At 42.6% G+C, this 25305-nt stretch overlaps 1 pseudogene; it reads right to left on the bottom strand.

Annotated features, from left to right (window-relative positions):
• The window catches only part of LOC124775390, a 165286-nt pseudogene that overhangs the window by 31680 nt on the left and 108301 nt on the right, over nucleotides 1–25305 (bottom strand).

The following is a 25305-nucleotide window of genomic DNA, read 5'->3' as shown; positions in this document are numbered from 1 at the left end:
GGTTGGATTTTAAGATCCAAATAAGGTGGTTGTTGAGCATCCACTACAAAGATGGTGAGTTCAAGACTATGAGAAGATTAAAATAGCTCCTTTCCAAGACCTGGGGGCTGTTTTGTTAGTCACATGAAATTATAGTGAGGAGGATTTATTAACTTCTCCCTGTAAGGTGCCACAACAGGCTAATGTATCCTATCATGACCAGAAGATAAAGTACAAATCACAGATAATGCAGAACCGAGTTCCCACATAAAGAAGGGGTACTTGTATGCTTCAGCATTGGTGGAACTGAAGTCCAAACTTCCAACTCAATAGCCACTCTGTGTTGCTGGAAAACTGGATCCTGACTGGTGATGGCAGCAACTTTGGTGAAATGTTCCACAATTGTCTCATGAATTTGATTAAAGACTTTCATTTTACATTACAGCAGCCACTGGACATCTCCCACCTCTCCCAAAAATCCTCCTGCTACAATTGTACTTTTAGAGGAATGTCTTATTATGTCCCCTGTTGTCATAATCTCCTCTTGATCTTTGTAGTAATGTGATGGCATTTTGCCCTTACTACCTGACAAGCTGTGAGTTGGATAGTACTTGAACTTGCACTGCACTGCAACTGATTGTGGAGTGGAATTCATTGCTCTACTGGCGAAATGCCTTTGTCGCTGTTCTGAGAATTGTAGAATGGACACTTCAGTGGCATGAGGATCATACCAATAAGATGGTTTACCCTTTCTTGGATGCTGTCACAGTACTCAGTTGCAGCAAGTTGGCTGTGCAGTATGCAGTTTGCCTTACTGAGCTTTCTTTTGGTCACTGGTCTGTATGACAGATGAATGTAGATTGGGAAGTGGTCATTTGAGTGCAGTTCATTCACCACATCCCGTTGAGAAGTGTGACCAAGAAGTTAACAGCAGTGACTGAATCTGTTAATGTGTTGATGTGAATGTTCTGCCGCTTGTTCAACATAAAGGTATTTGGTACAGGCTTCTTCATTACTTCACAAGAGCAGATGGCTGCATGGCATTAAACGCTTTCTTCCTCTCAGAGTATGAGATACATTGTACAACTTTTGTCTCTTTGATTTTCTTCTCTTCTATGAAATCTGGACATTGTCTACTCCAGACTGAATAGTTTTGGGAATAGGTGGAGCAGTGTCTTTTGATTCATGTGCATTTAAAACACATCTTTCACACATATCCTTTTCTTTACACACCATAGCTGTGTGAACAACATCTAAAGCAGCACCTATGTTTGGATATATAGAGTTTAACTTTAACTCTCTCAGTCCTGTTTTTTTCAGGGGGAAGGAAAATTTTTCTTTATGCGATAATGCTCTTAGGAGATTTTTTAAAAATGATTTTAAACATAAGCTTTCTACCAAAATATGTACAAATTTTCAAAATTAGAATTTTTACCCTTGGCTTCTTTTTATAGACCACAATAACTATTTTTAAAATATTCACTGTTGTAATAAATTAGCTGATCATTGACTAACTGTCACACAAAATAATAATCACAATATTGAATTATACAGTGGACTATGACTAACCAACTTCCGTGATTCTGGTGGTCACAAGCTGTTGTGCAGTGCTACATTGACTTGCTGATATATTTTTATAGTGATGCCCAGCAATCGGCAGCAGTTGTACATTATGAAAAGGTTGAACATTCACAAACATGTATATGAAGTTTTCATTGGGAAAAAATACTTCTTTTGGAGCACAGTAAACCTTAATATAGCAAGTGTAGCCAGAGGCTTCTGAAAGAGCTAAGACAGATAAAGCCTGCTGCAATGTACGCAGGGAACTTCAGTACAATGAATGTCAAAATAAAAGTCTGTTGTCTTTTCAGACTCACTGTTACATTGTTCATGTTTTTTAACCTGGTGGCACCTTCACTTTCCCATTCCTGTTTTGCAATTGCTTAGTATTAATATTCATGAAGCCTTGGCAGCTTATGACATATTCACTATGTGACGCCTCTGGTGTGAAGTGTTTTCTCTTTGGACGTGATGATCTTTGACTTTGCTTTTGTCTATGTCTCTCCGCACTCTATGTTTGTACAGCCAAATTGTATTTGCCTTGTTCAGTGTTTAAATGTTCATTTGACTGAAAAAGTAGGTTATTACTAATCTACGGCTCATAGTATTCACGGTGGTGACCCTGACATCATCATCGTGTGTTCAGGAATTATTTTGTGCTTCTTTTCATCATTAAGGGACTTTGTGTGCTGGTCCACATTGTCTTCAGAACAACAGATCTACCAGTGCTGTTTTGCACCAGTGCCTCACACTCTATTAACTGTGCTTACATTTTTACTGGTGCTCCTATTGTACATTTGGTTAAAAGTGAAGAATTCCCTGGCCCCAGTCATGCTGGCAGCCACTTAACTGTAACTGGCCCAACATGGCCACCATCAAATTCTACTACGCAGCAATGGCGCTACACGGACAGTGCATGCCGCTTAGTGACATTGTGAACGATAATCCAATGAAGGATGTTATGTTTCACCCCTCAGCTAAGTAGTCACCTTCAGTTTGTTATGATGTGCTGACAACATTCGAGAACTGTAATTTGAACATCACTGAACCCCCCCCCCCCCCCCCCCCCCCGCACCCCCTCCCCGCACACCATCTCAGCGACTCCACTAGAATCAACCACGCCGGTTTCCACGACCATCACTCCATGCTCACACCACAATCATCTTCTGCCTGCTATCATAACGGCACCAGCCACTTCTTCTGGTCCAGTTTCCGGATCAGGCCCCCCATGGCTGCATCGCAACCATTCTCCGCCCACTGTTGCAATGGCACCGGCCATTACAATTGTGCCGCATCTGCCTCCAGGCCTGCAGCAGTTGGGAAACATCATGCCGTTGGTTGCACCGGCTCACTCCACATCGTGTGCTGCTTGCGGCCACCTGAAAGCTGCACACATGTGCCACGGTGGGCTTTGGTCTGATGCACTTCCTTGGGTCTTATTCAGCATCTGCCCCGCCCACCAGGAGGACCTGAATGCTTCACTGGAGGAGGTCTTATATGGAGAACATGTTGTCCTGCCAGCTGAATTCGTTGAGGACACACCCCTGACCAAGACAATCAACCTTCCGGCCCACGTAGAATGAGCGCATGTGCACGTCGCCTGGCTTTGCCCACCCCTGCCTCGCACTCGTTCCACGTTGCCTGTGTTTGTAGACAAACACCTGGTATCATGTGAATTCATCATGCTATGAGATGATACGGCTCTGCAACCTCCTTACTCCAGTCTGCACCGTGTCTTATGCTGCGTAGTGAATACTTTCATGTTACTACTCACTGGACGACCGAATACGGTTTCAGTTAACGGATATAAACCTGTGTGGTCCCTCTCTGAGCCATGTTCTGATTCCCCCGGCCAGCCTGCCATCACCAATGCCTTGCCTGCTGATGCCACCAAAGCGGCCTCCAATGATTCTCCACTGCCTGTGCAGCAGTCTGACACACGTGACCCTGTCAGTGTTGCTTCTGAGGCACACACTTCACGTGCTGGATGCCGCCTTCATCCCCCATGCTGGCACCAAGATTTTGTGTTGAAGTGATCTAGCTTCTCACATGCTCTGCACTGCTGGAAGGGAGGGGGGGGGGGGGATGGGGTGGGGAGGGGGTGGTGGCTCTATGGCACCTCTGGTGTGAAGTGCCATGTCTTTGGACCCGATGATCTTTGACTCTGCTTTTGTCTATGTCTCTCTGCTCACTATGTTCGTACAGCCATATTGTATTCACCTTGTTCAGTGTTTAAATAAATATTCATTTGACTGCAAAAGTGTGTTATTATCAATCTATGACTCAAATATCCACAACTATAATACAAAGCTGTTAATGGTTCTCTATGTCTCACACATTTTCCAAGTAATTTGGCCTTTAGCAGTTTGGTTATTTAGGTAGGTCTTGCCATCTTAACCAGGCATGTGCTATCATGCAGCCTCTTAATGGATTTAAGTGCCTGTATAAGCCTTAAATGTTTTATGTATGTTACTGGAAAATGAAAAAAGAACATCTTGACACAAGTAAGTATGGCATACCATACATGCACAGGACAGTATGAGAGGGCAGTTAATGCAATTATGAATGCAGACAAACCAAGGACTGTATTATCAGCCACAGATTGCCGCAAGTTTTGCAGCAGTTATTCACCTACAGAGCCAATAGCGGCCGGTTTGCTGAGGCACACGGAGCTCGGTCTGTACCTCCAACACTGTAAGAATGCCACAACAGTGTCAAAATGAATCGTTTGTGCAACTGACAGAGTTTGAGTCCGGGCATATACTGGGTCTGCATGAGCTGGGAGATCATACCATGGAATTGCACTATACGTGGGGCTAGAGGTCTCCACAGTGCATTAATGTTGTTGCCAGCAGTAGCAGAAGGTGCACATGCCTGTCAGTGTGGGTCCAGACAGCAGCAACAACACAGATGCAAGCCAAGACCATAACATCTTTTGAAGTGCTGTATCAGACCACAACATAACTTCACAACAAATAAGGGGCACTACTGCTCTGGTTGTGACAGTGAGGAGCACTGGTAACCATCTCCATGAAGCAGAGCTATGATCCTGCATGCCATTAGGACATCTTTTGCTCACATCCCAACATCATGCAGTCCACCTCCAGTGGTACTGTCATACGGAAGGATGAATAGAGAATTGTCTTCAGTGATGAGAGTTACTTTTGTCTTGGTGTCAATGGTATGCGTGTATACCATTGTGCAGATGAAAGCCAATGTCTGGAGTGTATACAAAAGAAGCACCCAGGACAAACATACAGCATCATGGTATGGGGAGCTACATCTTAGAATGGCCATTCTCCTCTGATTATTGTAGATAGATCATTGAATAATGTACAATACGTCCATAGCATCATTCAATTTGCCATGCTACCATTCATGAACTAACAAGGCAGTATGCTTTTCCATCAACACAATGCATACCCACTTGTATACCGTGCCACCCAACGTGCTTTCCAAGGTGTATGTCATCTACGCTGGCCAGCATGATCCCCAGATTTGTCCCTCCACTGAGCATGTTTTGGGACTGGATGAAAAGTCACATTATGCTGTCAGCAAGACTGGCAGTCAAGACTGCTCAATAGAAGCACAAGGTAGAAATTGCTTGCAGGTCATTCTGCAAGACTACCTTCGTCACCTCTATGATCATCTACATGGGAGAATTACAGCTTGAATTGCTGCAAAAGGAGAGTAAGCACGGTACTAGCACTGACATTTTGTATGCTCTGTTGACTTCCACTAAGATGTATATGACTCTGTTGGTGTGATTGTTTGTTGTATACATCCTCAAAAGTGTGTCAATAAAATTTCCCTCTGCTGGGTTGATGAATTCTTGGTGTTCTTTTTTCATTTTCCAGTAGTCCAAAAGAAACATGACAGACTGCATAAATTACTTCACATAACACCTTAAGCTGCAGTGAAATTTATTTTTTAAGTGCAACTGGTTTGTTGTCTGTAATTGACACTCCATGCATCTACCTTTAGAAAACATTATTTATAGATATTGTATTTCTGACACTGTGTTTTTTGCTGTTAACAAAAAATCTATATGTATTGCTTGTACTTTTATTACAATTTTCAAACATCCTTTCCATCTGATATTTTCCTGTATTCGTGATGTGTGAACAATAGGTGCTGGATAATGGTTTTAGGATATGGTCTACTGCTGACAAGCTTCTAAGGTGAACTATTCAGATAGGGCCTCTTTGTTGTTTGGGTGTTAAAAATGGCCAAGAAATCACCCAAAGCACTTGGATCCATTGTATGATACATTGGCATTCTATGAGCAGCTAGGGAAATGACAGAGCCCATTTGCTTGGGACTACCTTATAAAACTAGTGCATAGCAACACCATTGAAACATAGCACACACTGTGATCAAAGCTTTTTCTACAGAGGTACAGAGGTTTGCACCATCCTGATGATCTGGTTGGATAAGTGAAGATCCTTGCTCGCTGTAAAACAAAATGTTCTGTCGCTGTACCACATAGTGGTGGTGGTGGTGGTGGTGGTTGTTAGGATGTTTAAGGGGGACTAAACAGCTAAGGTCATCAGTCCCCCATTCCAAAAACAGGCGAGACACTAAGGCGCGGAGCAGATAAAACCCCAAGGGGAAGGATACTCCCCCCCCCAGGCCCTAAAAGAACACAAATGCGGGAACGAATACGACAGACACGAAGAGGACAGATGAACACCAGACAAAAAAAAAAAAAAGAAAAAGAAAGAAGATGGCCGGAGACTGGTTGACTGACCACGACAACAACAAAAAAGGGAAAGAGTCAACCAACCGACTACACACTAAAATCTGCAACCAAATATGAGAGACTTGAGGACAAGAGACACACAAAGGGAAAGGTGCAGGACCACTCTAAACGGAACCATAAAAAGGACTAGCATGGATAAAATGTAAAACACTGTCAGCCATGGAGGCATCGTCGCATAAAATCAAAGGCAAGGTGCCCGGGAGATTAAAAGACTGCCGAAGGATGCGCAGTCGGGGACACTCCAATAAAACGTGGGCGACCGTCAGCCGGGACCCACACCGACACAGGGGGGGATCCTCCTGGCGCAAAAGATGGCCGTGCGTCAGGTACGTATGGCCGATGCGGAGCCGACACAGGATAACAGACTCCCTGCGAGAAGACCGCAGGGAGGAGCGCCACACATCGGTCGTCTCCTTGACGGCCCGCAGTTTATTCTGGGCTGTCATGCCATGCCACTCAACAGACCACACCCCAAGCACCTTACGGCGCAACACCAGCTGCAGGTCGCGAGCTGTGAGGCCAATTTCCTAAGCTGGGGCGTCGATCGCCCCTTTGGCCAGCCTGTCAACACGTTCGTTCCCCGGGATGCCAACGTGACCTGGCGTCCAAACCAAGACCACCGAACGACCAGAGCGGGCAATGGCGGAAACAGACTCCTGAATAGAGGACACCAGAGGAGAAGAGGGATAGCAGCGGTCGATGGCCTGAAGGCTGCTCAGGGAGTCACTGCAGATGACAATGGACCTACCTGAGCAGAAACGCATATGCTCAAGAGCGCGCAAGATGGCCACCAGCTCTGCAGTAAAAATACTGCAGCCAGCCGGCAAGGAGCGTTGCTCAACATGGGCAGCGTAAGCAAAAGCGTAGGCAGTGCGACCATCAGCCAGGGAACCATCAGTGTAGACAGGCTCGCAGCCCAGAAATGAGGCGAGGAGCGGAAGAAAACGGCGATGGAGGGCCACAGGCGGAACCGAGTCCTTAGGTCCCTGTGCCAAATCCAGACGGACAGACGGCCGGGACAAACACCAGGGAGGCGTAGGTGTACGGACCCGGAAGGGAGGCAGAAGAGGGAATGACCCCAGTTCTGACAGCAGGGACTGGACACGGACAGCTACGGAAAGCCCAGACCTAGGTCGCCATTCGGGCAGATGGAGGACCATGGCAGGGAAAAGCAGGCGACGATTGGGATGGCCTGGCGAGCAATGCACGTGGACAGCATAGTCGGCGAGCAGACGATGGCGGCGAACCCGCAGCGGGGGAACCCCGGCCTCCACCAGTAGACTATCCACGGGGCTGGTGCGAAAAGCACCAGTTGCAAGCCGAACCCCACAGTGGTGTATGGGATCTAACAACTTCAACACTGAGGGGGATGCAGACCCATAGGCCAGGCTCCCATAATCAAGCCGGGACTGCACAAGGGCTCTGTACAATCGCAGCAGTGTGCAGCGATCTGCACCCCAAGACGTGTGGCTAAGGCAGCGGAGGGCGTTGAGGTGCCGCCAGCATTTTTGCTTCAGCTGAGTAACATGAGGAACCCATGTGAGCCGGGCATCAAACACGAGTCCCAAGAAGCGGCAAGTGTCCACCACTTCAAGCAGGTGGCCGTCGAGGTAAAGTTCAGGATGAGGGTGGACCGTCCAACGCCTGCAGAAGTGCATAACTCGAGTCTTGGGTGCAGAGAACTGAAAACCATGAGTCAGAGCCCATGATGCTGCCTTGCGAACGGCGACTTGCAGCCTGCGGTCGGCGACTCCCGTAGTCGTGGAGCTAAATGAGATGCAGAAGTCATCGGTATACAAAGAAGGAGACACCGACGACCCCACTGCTGCAGCCAGACCATTAATGGCCACTAGAAATAAGTAGACACTCAACACTGAGCCCTGCGGGACCCCATTTTCCTGTACATAAGATGAATACAGGTGGCACCGACTTGCACCCGGAAAGAGCGGCGCAATAAAAAGCTTTGAAGAAAAGCCGGGAGCCGACCACGAAGACCCCACTCATGCAACGTGGCGAGGATGTGATGCCTCCATGAGGTGTCATACGCCTTCCGCAGATCGAAAAATACAGCAACGAGATGCTGACGTCGGGCAAAGGCCGTACGGACAGCAGATTCCAGCCGCACCAAATTGTCCACTGCAGACCGACCCCGACGGAAGCCACCCTGGGATGGAGCGAGGAGACCGCGCGACTCAAGGACCCAACACAAACGCCGCCCCACCATACATTCGAGCAATTTGCACAAAACGTTGGTGAGGGTAATGGGACGATAGCTGTCCACTGCCAGTGGGTCCGCACCGGGCTTCAAGATGCGGACAATAACACCCTCTCGCCATTGCGACGGGAACACGCCTTCGCTCCAAATGCGATTAAATATCGTGAGAATGTGTCTCTGGCAGTCCCTGGAGAGATGCTTCAGCACCTGCGCGTGGATGCAGTCTGGGCCTGGTGCTGTATCAGGGCAATCGGCGAGGGCAGCGAGGAATTCCCTCTCGCCGAAAGGAGCATTGTATGTTTCAGAACGACGCGTGTGGAATGAGAACGGCGTCCGCTCGGCTCGCTCCTTGAGAGAGCGAAAGGTGGGGGGATAAGATGCAGTCACAGAGCTCTGAGCAAAGTGCGCGGCAAGCCGTTCAGCAATGGCGGCAGCGTCCGTGCAGACAGCGCCGTCCAAGGAGAGCCCAGGGACACCCATAGGGGTCTGGTATCCATAAATCCGCCGGATCGGGACCACACGAGTGAGGGGGAGACATGGGAGCCCAAGGATGAGACATACCTCTCCCAGCACTCCTGCTTACGCCGTGCAATAAGACGACGGGCCAAGGCACGGAGCCTCTTAAAGGCGATGAGGGTCTCGAGAGACAGGTGCCGCCTATGACGCTGGAGAGCCCGCCGACGGTCGCGAATAGCCTCAGCAATCTCCGGCGACCACCAGGGTACAGCCTTCCTCCGAGGGAGGCCAGAAGGTCGGGGGATGGCAGCCTCGGCCGCTGAAATGATGGACGTGGTTAAAACACGGACCACCTCGTCAATGTCACCCTGTGGTGGAGACTCAATGGCTGCAGCAGAAGTAAAAGCCGGCCAGTCTGCCCTGTGGAGAGCCCAGCGGGGCAGGCGCCCAGAAGAACGACACTGGGGTAGTGACAAATAGATGGGAAAATGGTCACTACCGCACAGGTCAGGGTGCACCCTCCAGTGGAGGGATGGGACAAGTCCGGGGCTGCAAAGAGAGAGATCGCTGGCCGAGAACGAGCCATGGGCAACACTGAAATGCGTGGGAGCACCGGTGTTCAAGAGGCTAAGGTCGAGCTGAGCCAACAAATGCTCCACGGCCCGACCGCGGTCATCAGAGACAGTCCCACCCCATAGAGGGTTGTGGGCATTGAAATCGCCCAGAAGCAGCAATGGTGGCGGGAGTTGAGCCAGCAGCGCAGCCAAGACATGTCGGGGGAGCTCCCCATCCGGAGGAATGTAAACAGAGCAAACAGTAATAGCCGGCGAGAGCTCAACCCTGGCAGCAACTGCCTCTAAAGGCGTCTGAAGGGGTACTGGCGAGCTACAGACAGAGTGGTGAACAAAGAGGCAAACCCCACCTGACGCTCGTTGACAGACAGCACGGTTCTTATAGTATCCCCGATAACCGCGAAGGGCGGAGGTCCGCAGTGCAGGAAACCAAGTTTCCTGCAGAGCAATGCAGAGAACAGGGGAATCACTCAGAAGCATCCGGAGCTCAGGCAGGTGGCGGAAATAACCGCCGCAGTTCCATTGGAGAATGGAAGCAGGAAGGGACTGGGAGGGCGTGAATGCGACGAAGAGGCAGACAGCGCTTCAGAGCCAACTGCCGCCACCAGGGGAGAGTCAGCTGAGTCCATAGGAGAGGCCCCCAATGGTTCCGTGAGGGCGAGATCCGCGGCAGAGGCGAGGATCTCCACCTCATCCCCGGAGCCAGGACTATGTACAGCAGGCGGTGCTGAAACCGCCGGAACGTTCTTCTTCTTGGACACATGCCGTTCCTTCTTCTCACGTCGGCCCTTAGGGTGAGAGGGCTGGGAGAGCTTCTCTGAAGGAGCATCGGAGGCTGACGATGACGCAGAAGCCCTACGACCAGCAGGTGGCGGAACCTTCAGCCACTGGCTGACATCTGGCTGGGAAGGAGAAGAAACGGAGGAAGGGAGAGCCCCGAGGGACCCCTTCCGCGAGAGAGGAACCGGCGGAGGCAACGCCGCCGGAGAAGGAGGGGGAGGAATCGAGCCTCCCGGTTGTGGAGCAGATGTCACTCCCGAAGTAAGCGTGGGGGGAGCGACAGAAGAGGGTTTGCCCCCAACTGCTAAGGGGGCAACAGAGGAAGGCTTGCCCCCAGACACGAGGGGGGCAGACAGAGATACACGGCCCCGAGGGCCCACTGAAGGCGGCACAGATGAGGCGACAACCGTCGCTCGCGTGGGTGATGATAACGTGGCTGCAGCATAAGATGGTCGAATGGAAGCAGGATACAACCTTTCATATTTCAGTTTTGCCTCTCGATAAGTAAGCCGGTCCAGGGTCTTAAATTCCATGATCTTCCGCTCCTTATGAAGAACGGGGCAATCCGGCGAGCATGGAGAGTGGTGCTCCCCACAGTTGACACATACAGGCGGAGGCGCACATGGAGAATCGGGATGAGAGGGGCGTCCACAATCTCGACATGTAGCGCTGGATGGGCAACGGGAGGACATATGCCCAAACTTCCAGCACTGGAAGCACCGCATCGGGGGAGGGATGTATGGCTTCACGTCGCAACGGTAAACCATCACCTTGACCTTCTCGGGCAAGACATCACCCTCGAAGGCCAAGATAAAGGCACCGGTGGCCACCCTGTTAGCCTTGGGCCCTCTATGTACACGACGGACAAAATGTACACCACGTCGTTCCAAGTCGACTCTCAGCTCGTCATCGGATTGTAACAAGAGGTCACGATGGTAAATAATCCCCTGGACCATATTTAAGCTACCGTGGGGAGTGACGGTAACAGGGTCGTCACCCAGCTTATCACACAAGAGCAACGCTCGTGACTGGGCTGGGGAGGACGTCTTGAGGAGGATGGACCCATTCCTCATTTTAGACAACCCCGCCACTTCCCCAAACTTATCCTCCAGGTGTTCCACAAAAAACAGAGGCTTCGTCGTAAGAAAGGAGTCACCATCAGTCCTGCTGCAGACAAGGTATTGCGGTACGTAAGGCTCCCGCTTGGCACTAGATCGGCGTCCCTCCCATGGCGCAGCCAACGAGGGGAACGACTGAGGGTCATATTGCGCAGCATCAAAGTCTACTCTACCTCGCTTAGAGACGCTGGTGGCCGTGCGACCACCAGCATGGTGTGATTTATTGCGCTTCATTGCGCCACATCCACCCAGATGCCACCTACTCCGAACGAGGGCTCTCCCCAAGGGCGCCACCCAGCCAAAGCAACGGGTACCTGGCTGATATCCCGTTGCCCGGAGTCCCCGTGCCCCAGACAAGATGGGCACATACTCCTTGGCATGCATGGGGAGGAAACAGCTCTGGCATCTGTAGTGCGATCCCTGCGTGGTCAGGGGGCTACCACCAAGAGGGTACATGACGACCCCACCACAACGGACTGGCTACCGTGCTGCATTTTAGGTGTTGAAAGGGTCCACAGTTGTCGTAGGCGCTAAGAAGAAGAGTGCGCACAAGGCGAGAAGGAGACAACCCAGAAGATGGTGGGTGTAGTCCCCCCCCCACACGACAATAGGGAACATGCAAGATGGTGGAGCATGATGGACCAATAGAAAAACACCACGTAAGGTGTCCTTCCCCAAATGGCACGCACTAACAACGGAAATTCAGAAAAAAAAGGAGGTCAAACCCAAGAGGGGACCATCACAGAAGGCCGAAACGTGTGAGACTCCTTTTAGTCACCTCTTAGGACAGGCAGGAATACCGCAGGCCTATTCTTACCCCCGAACCCGCAGGGGGACCACATAGTGGTTGCTGAAGAATTTACACAGCTTGCTGTTATAGGGGATTGGTGGTGCATTCAACTGTCTCCACCTTGGGAACCCCAGATTCACCACAGTCATATCCAGCCAATGAAAACTGAACTCTTGGAGGCACTTGCCACTTGGTGCAACCCAGAAGGCATGTGTGGCTTTTCAAATGCCATAGATGCTGCAAGTATTAACCACCCCCCCTGCACACAATTGAGGGAGAGTAGGCCTACTTTGAAAACATGTGAAAACAAATTTTCTAAGAAGCTGTACTCTTCATTAGTTTCTCATAAAATTCAGGGTGATCCCTGAAAGTGAATTATTGTGAAGCAATTAAATAACTTCTTTGGTCAAACAATTAATACATGGTTTTTTATTTCAAAACTGTGGAAACTACATGGTTTACCAAATTTTCTTAACTGTGTCTGTTTTATATATTATGTGACACAAATTACTCTGCCTCATACTCTGATATATACAGGGTGAACATTCCTTAATGCAACCACCTGGAAGGGATTTTGTTGTTCAGCCTACGGTGGCACTATGGGGGGAGGGTATATTTTCACTCCATTGCGAGGCCCTTGTTTGTGCAAGTAGCATGTTTGGCAACAGAATATAGCGTATTGAGTTAAAGTGTTTCAAGTGAAATGGTGAAACGGAAGTATTCTACATACAAAGAATGTTCATGTATGCTTCATATGTGATACACAATCAGCACATACAGTAAGGAGGTTATTTCAAGAGGAATTTCCTGATGTACCAGTTCCTAATCAGAGTACCAGTCATTGACTGATAAATAAATTTCTTGAAACAGGAAGTGTTCTTGACGGGAGAAATAGATGACCATGAATAAATTTTGGTTAGAATTGTTGCAGCACAAGAGTATAAATTAGGTGGCCCTGTAAAAAGATTGTGGTTCTGTGAATGGATTTTGAACAGGGTGCATGACAGAGAAATTGACCCTCACCTAACTTCCTTTTTGGATGAATCATGATTCCACCAAGGTGGATACGTCCGTTCACAAAATTACTGTTACTGGAGTTCTGAAAACCCTAACATAATACACAAGGCACCCCTGCATCATCAAAAAATAGGAGAATGGTGCACTATTAGCAGTGAGAGAATAATAGGCCCTATTTTTTTTCCAGGAATCTATTAACAGTGAGAGATACGTGGAAAACATTTTGTGGCCTTTTTTAGCCAATTAACTGAGAGAGAGATCATGCTTTCATGACATTTCAGAAGGAATCAGTGATGGCACATACAGCCAAATTCTCATTACAGGAAATTTGTAATATGTTTGAAGATAGAGTTATCACTAATAAAATATGGATACCTTGTTCCCCAAGTTATAACCCCTGTGATTTTTATCACTGATGGCATTAAAAGAGAAAGTACACAATCAAACCCAACATTTTACATGAACTTAAAACTAACATTCATCATGAAATTGTTGCCATTTGTCAGAAGGAACTGTAGAGTGTAACAAGCAATTTCCTAAGCAGGTGTCAGAAATGCCTGAACAATGCCTAAAATGAAACAAATGCTACTTGACAATTGGATTACCATTAGAAGCACCACAGCACACGAAAGGCAGGGCCCAGAATCCAGGGAACCAGCTAGCAAGAAGACACCACCCACACCTCAAATCAAGGAGGATTTTTTACGGGTAACAATACTAGATGTAAAAAAGAGGTAAGGGGTCAAGCAAGACACAATATAGTCCCTGCTTCACACTTTAAAGAGTTCCATCATAATGTTCAGTCTCTTTCCAATAAACTGAATGAAATACAAATCTTGTTAAATGATATGAGTGATATTTCTGTTTTATGCTTTACTGAGCACTGGCTAAATAAAGACATGATAGAACTAGCATACCTACCTCAGTTTAAATTAGCTGCCACATTTTGTAGAGAAGTACTCAGGCAGGGTGGCAGTTGCATATATGTTCAAGAAGATATAGACTTCACTAACATAACCAAATTTGACAGCTTATCTAAAGAAAGAGACATAGAACTCTCAATAGTAGAACTGCCAACTAGGAATTCTGTCATCATCTGTGTATATAGGTCACCAGATGGCGATAAAAAAGTTTTTTATAATCATATGGAAGACCTGTTAGAGGACTTCAACACCCTTAAAAAAAATATTATCATATGCGGAGATTTCAATGTTGATTTCTCCAAACCCAGTAAATTTAAAGATGAAATCAAAGACTTACTGAAGTCCTTTAACCTTAAACCAACTATAACCAACCCAACTCGTATAACCACTACTTCTGCAACAATCATAGATCAGGTGTTTGTAAACAAAGATAAATATATCTGCAACACACAGACTGCAAACACTGGTTTTAGTGATCACAATGTCCAAATACTAACAATTGCTATTCCAGGAAACACGAAAGCTCAGAAAACTAGAACTACTGTGAGGAAGTTTAATAATGAAAACATAGATTACTTTTGTTCTCTCTTGAGAAGAGAAATCTGGACTGATGTTTACAGTTCAAACAGCACAGATGACAAGTTTGATAAATTTATGGCCACATACAAACATTTTTTTGAAATAGCCTTTCCTAAACAAACATCACTTATAAAGTCTGTGCACAAACCAAATAAATGGATCACAACAGGAATAAAAATATCATGTCAGAATAAAAGGAACTTATATGAATACTCAAAGCAAACCACAAATCCTGTATTTATCAACTACTTTAAACAATATAAACAAATACTTAGACAAGTTATAACAAAAGCAAAGAAAATGTAAAATGACAAACAAATAAAAAATTCCAGGAATAAGACTAAAGCAACCTGGAGTATCATAAAAAGAGAAATCGGTACTACATCATTAGCCCACAAAAATATAGAACTTCATGAAAACAACAATAAAATAATCAATCCCACAGTAGTGGCTAATAAATTTAACAACTACTGTTCTAATGTAGCACACCACCTGATTACCAAACATTACAACTCACAACCAGACAGCAATACACTACAGTCAGATACAAAACTTCTTACAAGAACACTATTCATGTCTCCAACAACACCTGAGGAGTTATCTGTCATTATAAAAAGGTTACCCAATAAGTATTCAGCAGGTACTGGTGAAATACCAGATATTATCACCAAAGCAAGTGTAACATATATCATAGAACCATTAACGGATATTTTCAATTCATCATTTGTGAGTGGTATATTCCCGAAAAATCTGAAAATGGCAAAAGTGACACCACTGTACAAGAAAGGGGACAAACATGAAGCTGCAAACTATAGACCTGTATCAATATTGTCAGGCTTTGGTAAAATTCTTGAAAAACTATTTCTTAGAAGATTGACAGAAAACATAATAAGTGATGCGCAACACGGATTCAGAACTGGCGGGTCAACACAGTCAGCTATTTATATCTTCTTAAATGAAATTCTAACTGCAGTAGATAACAAGCAACATGTGTCTGGCATATTTCTTCGATGTAATTGATCATAATACTCTGTTGCAGAAGCTAGGTAATTATGGAATACGAGGCCTGCCAAACAAGTGGATACATTCCTACCTTCATGGATATCAACAGATCACTCAAATAAATTACAAAGACATAAAAACACAAAAAAATTTTAATTTTTACAGTAATGCACAAAACATTACATATGGAGTTCCTCAAGGGTCAGTCCTTGGGCAAATTCTTTTCATTCTTTATGTTAATGATTTGTCAGAAAAAATAACTAAAGGGACAACAGTACTTTTTGCAGATGACACAAATATCCTAATCAAATCACGTGATGAGGAAAGCCTACAAAAAACAGCTACAGGTATAATACAAAATTTGACACAATGGTTCAGAGCAAACAAGCTAATAATAAATAATGAAAAAACAGTGACAGTCAATTTCCACAATTCACAGAAACTACATCCTGCAAGACCAATTTTTAAAATTGATGGAAAGACTGTCTCATCCGTGACACAATTTTTTTAGGTATACATATTCAGCAGAACCTAAAATGGGAGACACTTCTTAACCATGTAAATAAAAAGCTTAACACACTTATGTACGCAGTAAGAATCCTCGCACAAAATACGAGCTGTGCATCTGTGATCACAATGTACCATGGCAGTATTCAGTCACTGCTGATATACGGCATTATCTTTTTGGGGAACTCCGTAGGTACAAACAAAATATTTAGACTACAGAAAAAGATTGTTAGAATAATAAACCATGCTAAGTACAGAGGCTCCTGTAGACCAATATTTAAAAATCTCAGTATACTGCCTCTTCCTTGCTTATATATGTATGAAATATTAAACTTCCCAAAAGGAAGTATTTTAAAAGATATAAATATCTAGCCTCAAAGGCTAGCCACGTGCTGTGAAAGCACTTCTGTTAATGATTGGTCAACCTGTATTTTCATATCTTAGCATGGAAAATCAAAACAAAATGAATGGGCAATCTCTAGGCATTTAGAGTAAAATTCTAGTCATATGAAAAACCACTAAGCAGACCAAAAGCTTCTATCTAGTCACTCATGGACAATTCTGGTGTGGTGATAGAAGACAGCAAAATGAAACCTGAAGTTTTAAATTTTGCATTTAAAAAAATCATTCATGCAGGAAGATCATACAGACACAACATTGTTAGACTGTTGCACAGACTCCCACATGGATAACATAGAAATAGATATTCCTGGTGTTGAGATGAAACTAAAAGTGTTGAAAACAAATAAGTCACCAATCCAGATGGAATACCAATTTGTTTTTAAAGAGAGTACTCTATGGCATTGGCCCTTTAGCTTGCATTTATCAAGAATCTTTCACCCAGCATAGTCCCAGGCAAACTGGAAAAAATGCAGGTAATTACACAAGTAGAGTAAAAGCATGGAACAACAAGATTACAAAGCAATGTCCTTAACATCAGTTTGCTGCAGAATTCTTGAGCATATTCTAAGTTCAAATATAACGCATTTCCTTTCTGTAGAAAAGCTTTCATTCACAAATCAGCGCAGATTTAGAAAGCTCAACTCATGTGAAACTTGTCATTTTTTTCTCACACAGTATTTTGTGAACCATGGATGAAGGGGAACATTCCTAGATTTCTTGAAAGTGTTCAACACAGTTGTCCATGCAGACAGTTAACAAAGAGCTAAGGTTATGGAAGAGGTTCCCATATATCCAAGTGGCTTGAAGAGTTCTTATGTAATAGAACCTAATATGTTGTCCTCTATGGTGCATGTTCATCAGAGACAATGGTATCATTAGGAGTACCACAGGAAACTGTGATAGGACCTCTCATGTTCTCTATATACACAAATGATCTGATGGATAGAGTGAGCAGCAAACTGTGACTGTTTGCTTATGATGCTAGAGCGTATGAGAAAGAGTTGTCATTGTGTACAGGAGGAGGATACAGGATGATTCGGAATTTATATTTGGTGTGATGCATGGCAGCTTGCTCTAAGTGTAGAAAAATATAAGTTTATGCAGATGAGTAGGATAAACAATCTTAACAATATCACTTGTGTGCTGCTTGACACAGTTACATTGATTAAATATTTAGGCATAATGTTGTAAAGTGATATGGTATAGAATGAGAATGTAAGGTTGGGAAGGTGAATGGTAGACATTGGTTTATTGAGAGAACTGAAAGAAATGGTAGCTCATCTGTTGAGGAGATTGTACACATAACACTACTGTAACCCATTCTCGAATACTGCTCAAGTGTTTGGGATCCCCACCAGGTCAGGTTATAGGAGGTTCGATCAACATATGAATATTACAGAGATGCTTTGTGAACACTGTGGTGGTATGCCACATAACGTGAAAATATAAGACTGAAGAACTTCGCAAATATAACAAAACTGACATCGTAAGGAAACAAATATTATCACAGAAAAATCACAAAGACTATGTAAGAAACTAATATGATCTGCAAATGTTATTAAAATCGACTCACTTCCCTTTTGTTTCTTGGTTTTGTAAGAAGCCATTTTTTGATGAAGCACAAAAATGTGTAAGTTTCAAGTGATATTTAGACTAAATATAATCAAATATCACTTAAAAGTGTCACTAATGCTTTACCGTAACAGATCCTATATTCATGAAGTGAATGACGTAAACAATTTATGCAAATTTTATAGTGGAACAATGGTGCAGAGGTCAATGCCATGGTTCTAAATGATAATGGCCCAGAGTCATAATAAATATTTTAATACTTGCTAATTTTGACAAATAATTAAAAATAAATGTAAATGTAGGAGATTTCTCTTGATTAGTGGTTCTCCTTTTGAAACAGTAATAGTAGTCAGTTTTTCTAATATTGAACCATACTTATTTAACATGATTTCAGTAAGTTTTTTTTTTTTTTTTTTTTTTTTTTTATCTCCGCTTAACAGATATTGCAAGAATCTCCTCAGCATTGTCTTTTCACAAAAGTAAAAACAACAATTAACAAAAGTAAACTGCAGCTGTATATCTGGAATATTGTGTGTTGGTGGTGTCTTTTGATATAAAAACAGCTTTGTCGGGCAAGCTAACTACAAGAAGTCCCATAACTGAGTCCATGGCGTAAATAATTTTCCATTGTGAAGCAGGAAGAATAATATTAACTCCAACCTTACATAACAAATAAATACCAACAATAGATATAAATAAAAAGAACCACCACTACACAAAAGGGAATCCTGAAGGGAAGACAACATTCATTTCATGAAAAACTCATGAGAAAATTTAGAGAAACAGTATTTGCAGCTGACTGCAGAACAATTCTCCTGCCATCAATGTACATTTCACATAAGAACTGTGAAGACAAAATAAGATACATCAGGGCTTAGATGGAGGCATATATGAGGTGTGATCAGAAAGCAGCAGGAATTTTTGTTTTTCTTAAAGCATCTTCATTTATTCATCAACATCAACTTTGTCCCCTTCAAAGTAATTTCCCTCAGATGTAATACAATTGTGCCATCACTTTTTCCAGTCTTGAAATCACTTCTGGATCTCACTTTTCATTATCATGTTAAGCTCCTTCAGGAATTCTGGTTTTATCTCATCAATGGTGCTGAAACAGTGTCCTTTCATGGTTCTCTTTAGCCGTTGGAATAGAAAGAAGTCACAGGGAGCTATGTCCAGTGAATATAGTCGTTGAGACAACATAACAGTTTTGTTTTTTTGTTACATGATACAACATCCATTTGTGGTTTTACCACAATACTGGTCATTTTCTTTGTATTATTTCACACAAGAGGCACATAACTTCCATGTAGTATTTGTCATTGGCTGTATGACCACAAGGCAGGAAATCATGATGTAATATCCCATTGTAATCAAAGAAAACAGTGAGAAGAACCTTGGTTTCAACATCATACCCATGTTTCATCACCTGTTGTAACCTTTTTTAGAAGTTCCTGATCATTGTCAACTTCATTCAGCAATTACCGAGTGATGTCTACAAGATATCATTTTTGGTCGAAATTCAACAATTTTGGAACAAGCTTTGCTTCTACACGTTTCATACCCAAAACATCCATAAAAATTGCTTAAAATGAGCCAAAGGGTATACAGACATCATCATCATTCTGATGGTGATTCGGTGATTTTCCAGAACCATTTTCTTGACTTCTTCCACATTGTCATAAGTGATTGATGTACTAGGGTGTGGTCTTCTCGACACACTTTGAAGCATTTACACCACTCATAAACTCTTGTCTTACTCATGGCAGAGTCGCCAAAAACCACAGTAAGCATGCTGAATGTGATGCTGAATTTCATTTAATTTTTCAAGAAAAATTTAATGGGAATTCTTTGTCCAACTTTTTCAAAAGCAGAAAATTTGCCAAGCTCATGAAAACACATGTAACCTTTTCGACTGTCAACATTAAACTAAGTATTCAAAATTGAAAATACAAATATAAATCAGGCACATTGTATCAACAAAATAAAAAAAATTACTATGAAAATTGTATGTGTAAAACATGCAAAATTAAAAAATTCCCACTACTTCTTGATCACAACTCACAGTCAGTAATTTTTTTCCCTGACTCCATTTGCATATGGAGCAGTAAATGAAATGACTAATAGTGATACAAGGTATACTCTGCCAAGATCGATATGCTTGCTTGTACTATATGTAAGTTGATGTAGACAAAATATGATATCAAAATAACCAGAAACATGAAAGCACTTGAAAATCAATAAGAGGACTTACTTAACACCCATATCAAAGTGTTTTCACTATGATTCATGGCTGCTTGGACAACTCTTCCAACAAGCCAGTCCATTTCCAGTAAAGTATCTGCAAATGTTCCTTTTCCAGTAATGTTGTTACATATGGGCCCATGTGCCAATGGAGCATGTACATGTTGCAGTGCAGCATACAAGAAGAAAGGCTCCACTCTAGAACATAAGACACATTAAGGAAAAGTTTTTATGAATCCCTGGAGAAAGACAGACTAAGTGCAATTTAAAGTATTCCAGAGAAAATTGTTGCATATCAACATTGCACTAATTTTAATAACTGTATTTGTAAACAGTTTTGTATCTAAAACATTTAGGTATCTTTCATGGTTACTTGTTGATGTACTGTGCATTGGTTTCTGTGTCAGGATCTACAGATGACTTTTGTTTATCATTAAGTGGGTGGCATTGTCAGAGGTTTATCCTCCATCACTGATGGTGGACTGTGGTCTAGCCTGCAATCAGAGATTGTGTCTAGCAGTCACATTAATGTCTGACAGCTATTTTGTGACCATTATTGCTGTGTATCTCCCCTTGTTACCTGCAACAGTTTTCCACTGCAGTATGGGAATCCAGGATCCTTGGTAAATGAATGTCAGCCAAAGATTCTGAGACAGAAGCAAACAGGCTGTAAATCAGATTTATATCTACGATGATAAATGGAGGATAAACAACATAGTGAATGTATTATTAAAGTTAACATAGATACAAAGCCATGACCGACCACAGTAGTATCAGTATACATCCCTAACAAGTTCTACTCACGGGACTGAAAAAATGTATGATGAGAGAAAAAAAATTATTCACTATGTTAAAGAAGACAAGTAAACTTAATTATGATGGGGGACTGGAATTTGATAGTGGGAAAAGGAGGAAGAAGAAGAAGAATAAGAAGAAGAAACTTAACAGACTGGGGAAAAGGAATGAAAGGGGAAGCCATCTGGTAGTATTTTGCACAGAGCATACAATAATCATAGTTAACACCTGGTTTAAGAATCATGATAGAAAGTTGTATACGTGGAAGAGATTTGCAAGCACTGGATTAGATCAGACAGATTATCTGGTAAAAGAACAGACCCATAAAATTACGGACCAATACCCTTAACACTAGTTTTCTTCATATTCTGAGTATGAATATAACAAATTTCCTAGAGACCAAAAAGGTTATGGCCATGAATCAGCATGTTTTAGAAAACATCAATCATGTAAAACTCAGCTTGCCCTTTTCTCACATGATAGCCTGTAAACTACACATAAAGTGCAACAGGAATATTCCATACCTCTAGATTTCTAGATTTCTGAAAATCATTTGACATGGTACTCCACTGCAGACTGTTAATGGAGTTATGAGGATACAGAAAAGGTTCCCATGTTCCCAGATATGTGAGTGGCTCAAAAACTTCATAAGTAGCAGAACTCAAGTGTTGTCCTCGACAGCGAGTGTTCATCAGAGACAAGGGTATCTTAAGGAGTGCCCACGGAAGTGTGATAGGACCACTATTATTTTCTATACATGCAAATGATTTGGCAGAAAAGGTGAGCAGCAAACTGCAGTTGTCTGCCAATGATGCTGCGGTGTATGGGAAGGTGTCAAAGATGAGTGTAGTAGTGCCCTGCTTGGCACATCCACATTGCTTAAATACTTGGGCATAACATTGCAAAGTGATATTAAATGGAACAATTATGTGAGAACTGTGTTAGGGAAGGCAAATGGTCAACTTTGGTTTATTGGGAGAATTTTAGGAACGTGTTGTTCATCGGTAAAGGAGACCATATAGAGGATGCTTGAGTATTTGGGATCCATGTCAGGTCTGATTAAAAAAAAGATATGAAAGCAATTCAGAGGCAAGTAGCTAGTGCTATGGAAACTCAAATCCTTGGAAGGAAGGTGACATTCTCTTTAAGGAATGCTACTGAGAATATTTAAAGAACTAGCATTTGAAGCTGACTACAGATGACCCTACTGCCACCAACATACATTTTGCATAAGGACCATGAAGATAAGAAATGAGGAGTTAGGGCTCTTAAGGAGGCATACAGATAATCATTTTCGCCATTGCTCTATCTGTGAATGAAACAAGAAAAGAAAACAACTAGTAGTGGTACATGGTATCCTCTGCCATACACCATATGTTGGATTGCAGATTGTGCATGTAGATGTAGATGTAGATTTAGAAATCAGGTTTTAAACTACCAGACATTTCCAGCAGTAGATGTGAGCTCTGACCATAATTTATTGGTTATAAAATGCACATTAAATATGAAGAAATTGCAAAAAGATAATAAATTAAGATTATGGGGCCTGAATAAACTGAAATGGAGGTTGTTAAGAGCTCTGAATGGAGAATGAAACAGGAAAAGGGAATATAAAAACAAAATGAAATGATCATATAGCTTTGTTGGCTGGGGAAAGTTTGACAGCCAAGTTACAAGTCTTTTCAGTTGACACCACACTATAATAATAAAATGATGATGTGGACAACTCAACACCCAGTTCCTGAGCTTACAAAATATCTGACACAGCCATGAACTGAACCCAGGCCTGTGGCATAGCAGTCAGCTGCTCTAACCGCTCAGCTAAAGTGGCAAACTAGAGAATCTAAGTGAGTGTCTCTGAGGGATCAGACAGTGAAGGCATCAGAGGAAACAAAAAATTGGCCCTTCATAAGTACCTCAGTAATGCTGTCCTCACACAGGAAGTGAAAGTTAGTATGCACATGGTGTGAGGTGAGTTTTTTTACATCATTGCATCAAACTTTACTCTTTAAGCACTAAAATCTGTAAGCAAGGCATCGAGTTTCATCAGGTTTGAGCAAAGTTCTATGAAATGTAAATGAGTATGGTTCGTGTTTGCTTACAATCTTGAAGACTGAATGCAGCAAATGTTATGCTGGAATACAGATTACTAAATTGAAGTTCCATTTTTTAGTGGTTTTCATATCATAACTTTAAAACTATGGAAATATGTGGTTTCAAGGCACTGGCACATTAAAGATATATATAAAAGATATATATAAAAAATATTTTTGTAGTAAAATAATGGAAAATGGTACAAGTGATTAAAAATGCTACCGTACCTGTAACTGCAGAGTTGTAAGGTGAGAATACAAATCCCTCCATAGGTTCCACTCAACCAATGCCTGTGTGGCTTTTTACTAATCATGTAGAAAAAAACTCGCTTTGGATGAATTTTGAAAGATATGAAGCTAAAGAATTAGAAGTATAGCCTCTAATGATAAATGTGTTAAGTGGATAAGTAGACTGTTTCACAGAAAGTGCTCTTTCAACATGCTCACCCTAAAGTTGTTTATCTCTCTGTCCCATAATGTCACTAAAAAAGGGGAAAATCACAGAAGCAAAAAATGTAGAAATAACAAATGGATAAGCCATTAATGCAATCTGCATGAACCCTATAAACAGCAGAGCATATTGCAACTGGACATCAAGCATGAAAAGTGTGATCAGCATACACTGCACCCAGTGGTTTAGAAACATTTTGGAAAACCACTGAATAGAGGCCATGAATACTTGAATCATACCTGTCATCAGGTACACTACTAGTATTGTAAATTGGATGCAAGCAAGGTTAGATGATTTCCACAGGCAAACTACAAAATTTACAACAATTAATCACACATTATACCATTGCAATGATGTGGACAGTTTGTACTTACCCAAAAAATCAGATGGCAGAGGACTTTCATAGGTTAATCAGAGAGTGGAAGAAAAAAACAACTGTTAATGAATCATGTGAAAGAAAGAATACTGCTCTAATGGAATTTAACACCCAGAAGTTATAAAAAGTGTAACAAATAGAGATTCAAGATTCAACAGTAGAAAACATCTGCATGAATATAGATGTATAGCTAGTGCAATAAAGCAATGCATGAACAATTTTTAGAGACTATCGTAGGCAAAGAAAACAAGGAAAGATCTTCTGGCAAACCAATGGAACCTGAGAAAGGAAGCACATGGTCTGATCCTAATATTGTAGGCACTAGCTATCTCAATGAATGCTGTGATAGTTAGAACTGAGAAATTAAATGAAGACCTTGCAAAACAGTTGATAAAACAACTGAACACACTATGAGCTCCTGCAAAAATAACACATATGGATTACAAACAGAGGCACACTGTTATAGTTCAAATTATTCATTGGAACTTAAGCTAGAAGAATCATTTGCCAATGGCAAATGACTAAAAGAATCATAAGAAAGAAAAAGTGGTCAAAAATTAACATGCTAAACGAATGTGGGGACTTCCAATTTTGGATTGATTGAACACTGGAACACAATATGATAGAGATCACAATCATGAAACAGAACAAAAAAGTGGCTCAATGACTTTGCTATTCCAGGCAATTGAAAAATCAGTTAAAAACAATTTGAAAATCTTACAAGATATGAAGACCTGAAAATTTGACTTCAGCAGTTCTAGTATACACAGGAAAAAGAGGTTCCAGTGGTTGTTGACACATACAGTGCAGAGCCAAAAGATCTCAGAGGTCACTTGAAAACCACTGTGATTGATAAAATATCTATCTACCAACTACAAAACTCTTTGCTGGAATCTGTGTGCACTATCTATGTATGTCATGCAGTCCTAAGCAATCTGAAAGTGTCAAATTAATGATAAAATATGTGCTCCAGCAAAGCGATTTCATTTTCTGTATTTACTGCTGCATTTTATGTCAATAAATAAAAATAATAATGTTAGTAATAATTGTAAGAGAACATAGTGCAGGATGAATTGAATTTGGCATCAGAACTTTACTTGGCTGTTAATTGTCCC

Source organism: Schistocerca piceifrons, chromosome 2, assembly GCF_021461385.2.
Source record: "Schistocerca piceifrons isolate TAMUIC-IGC-003096 chromosome 2, iqSchPice1.1, whole genome shotgun sequence".
NCBI lineage: Eukaryota > Metazoa > Arthropoda > Insecta > Orthoptera > Acrididae > Schistocerca > Schistocerca piceifrons.
The sequence above is the reverse complement of the archived record's forward strand: the minus strand, read 5'-3'. Positions and strand labels throughout refer to the sequence as shown.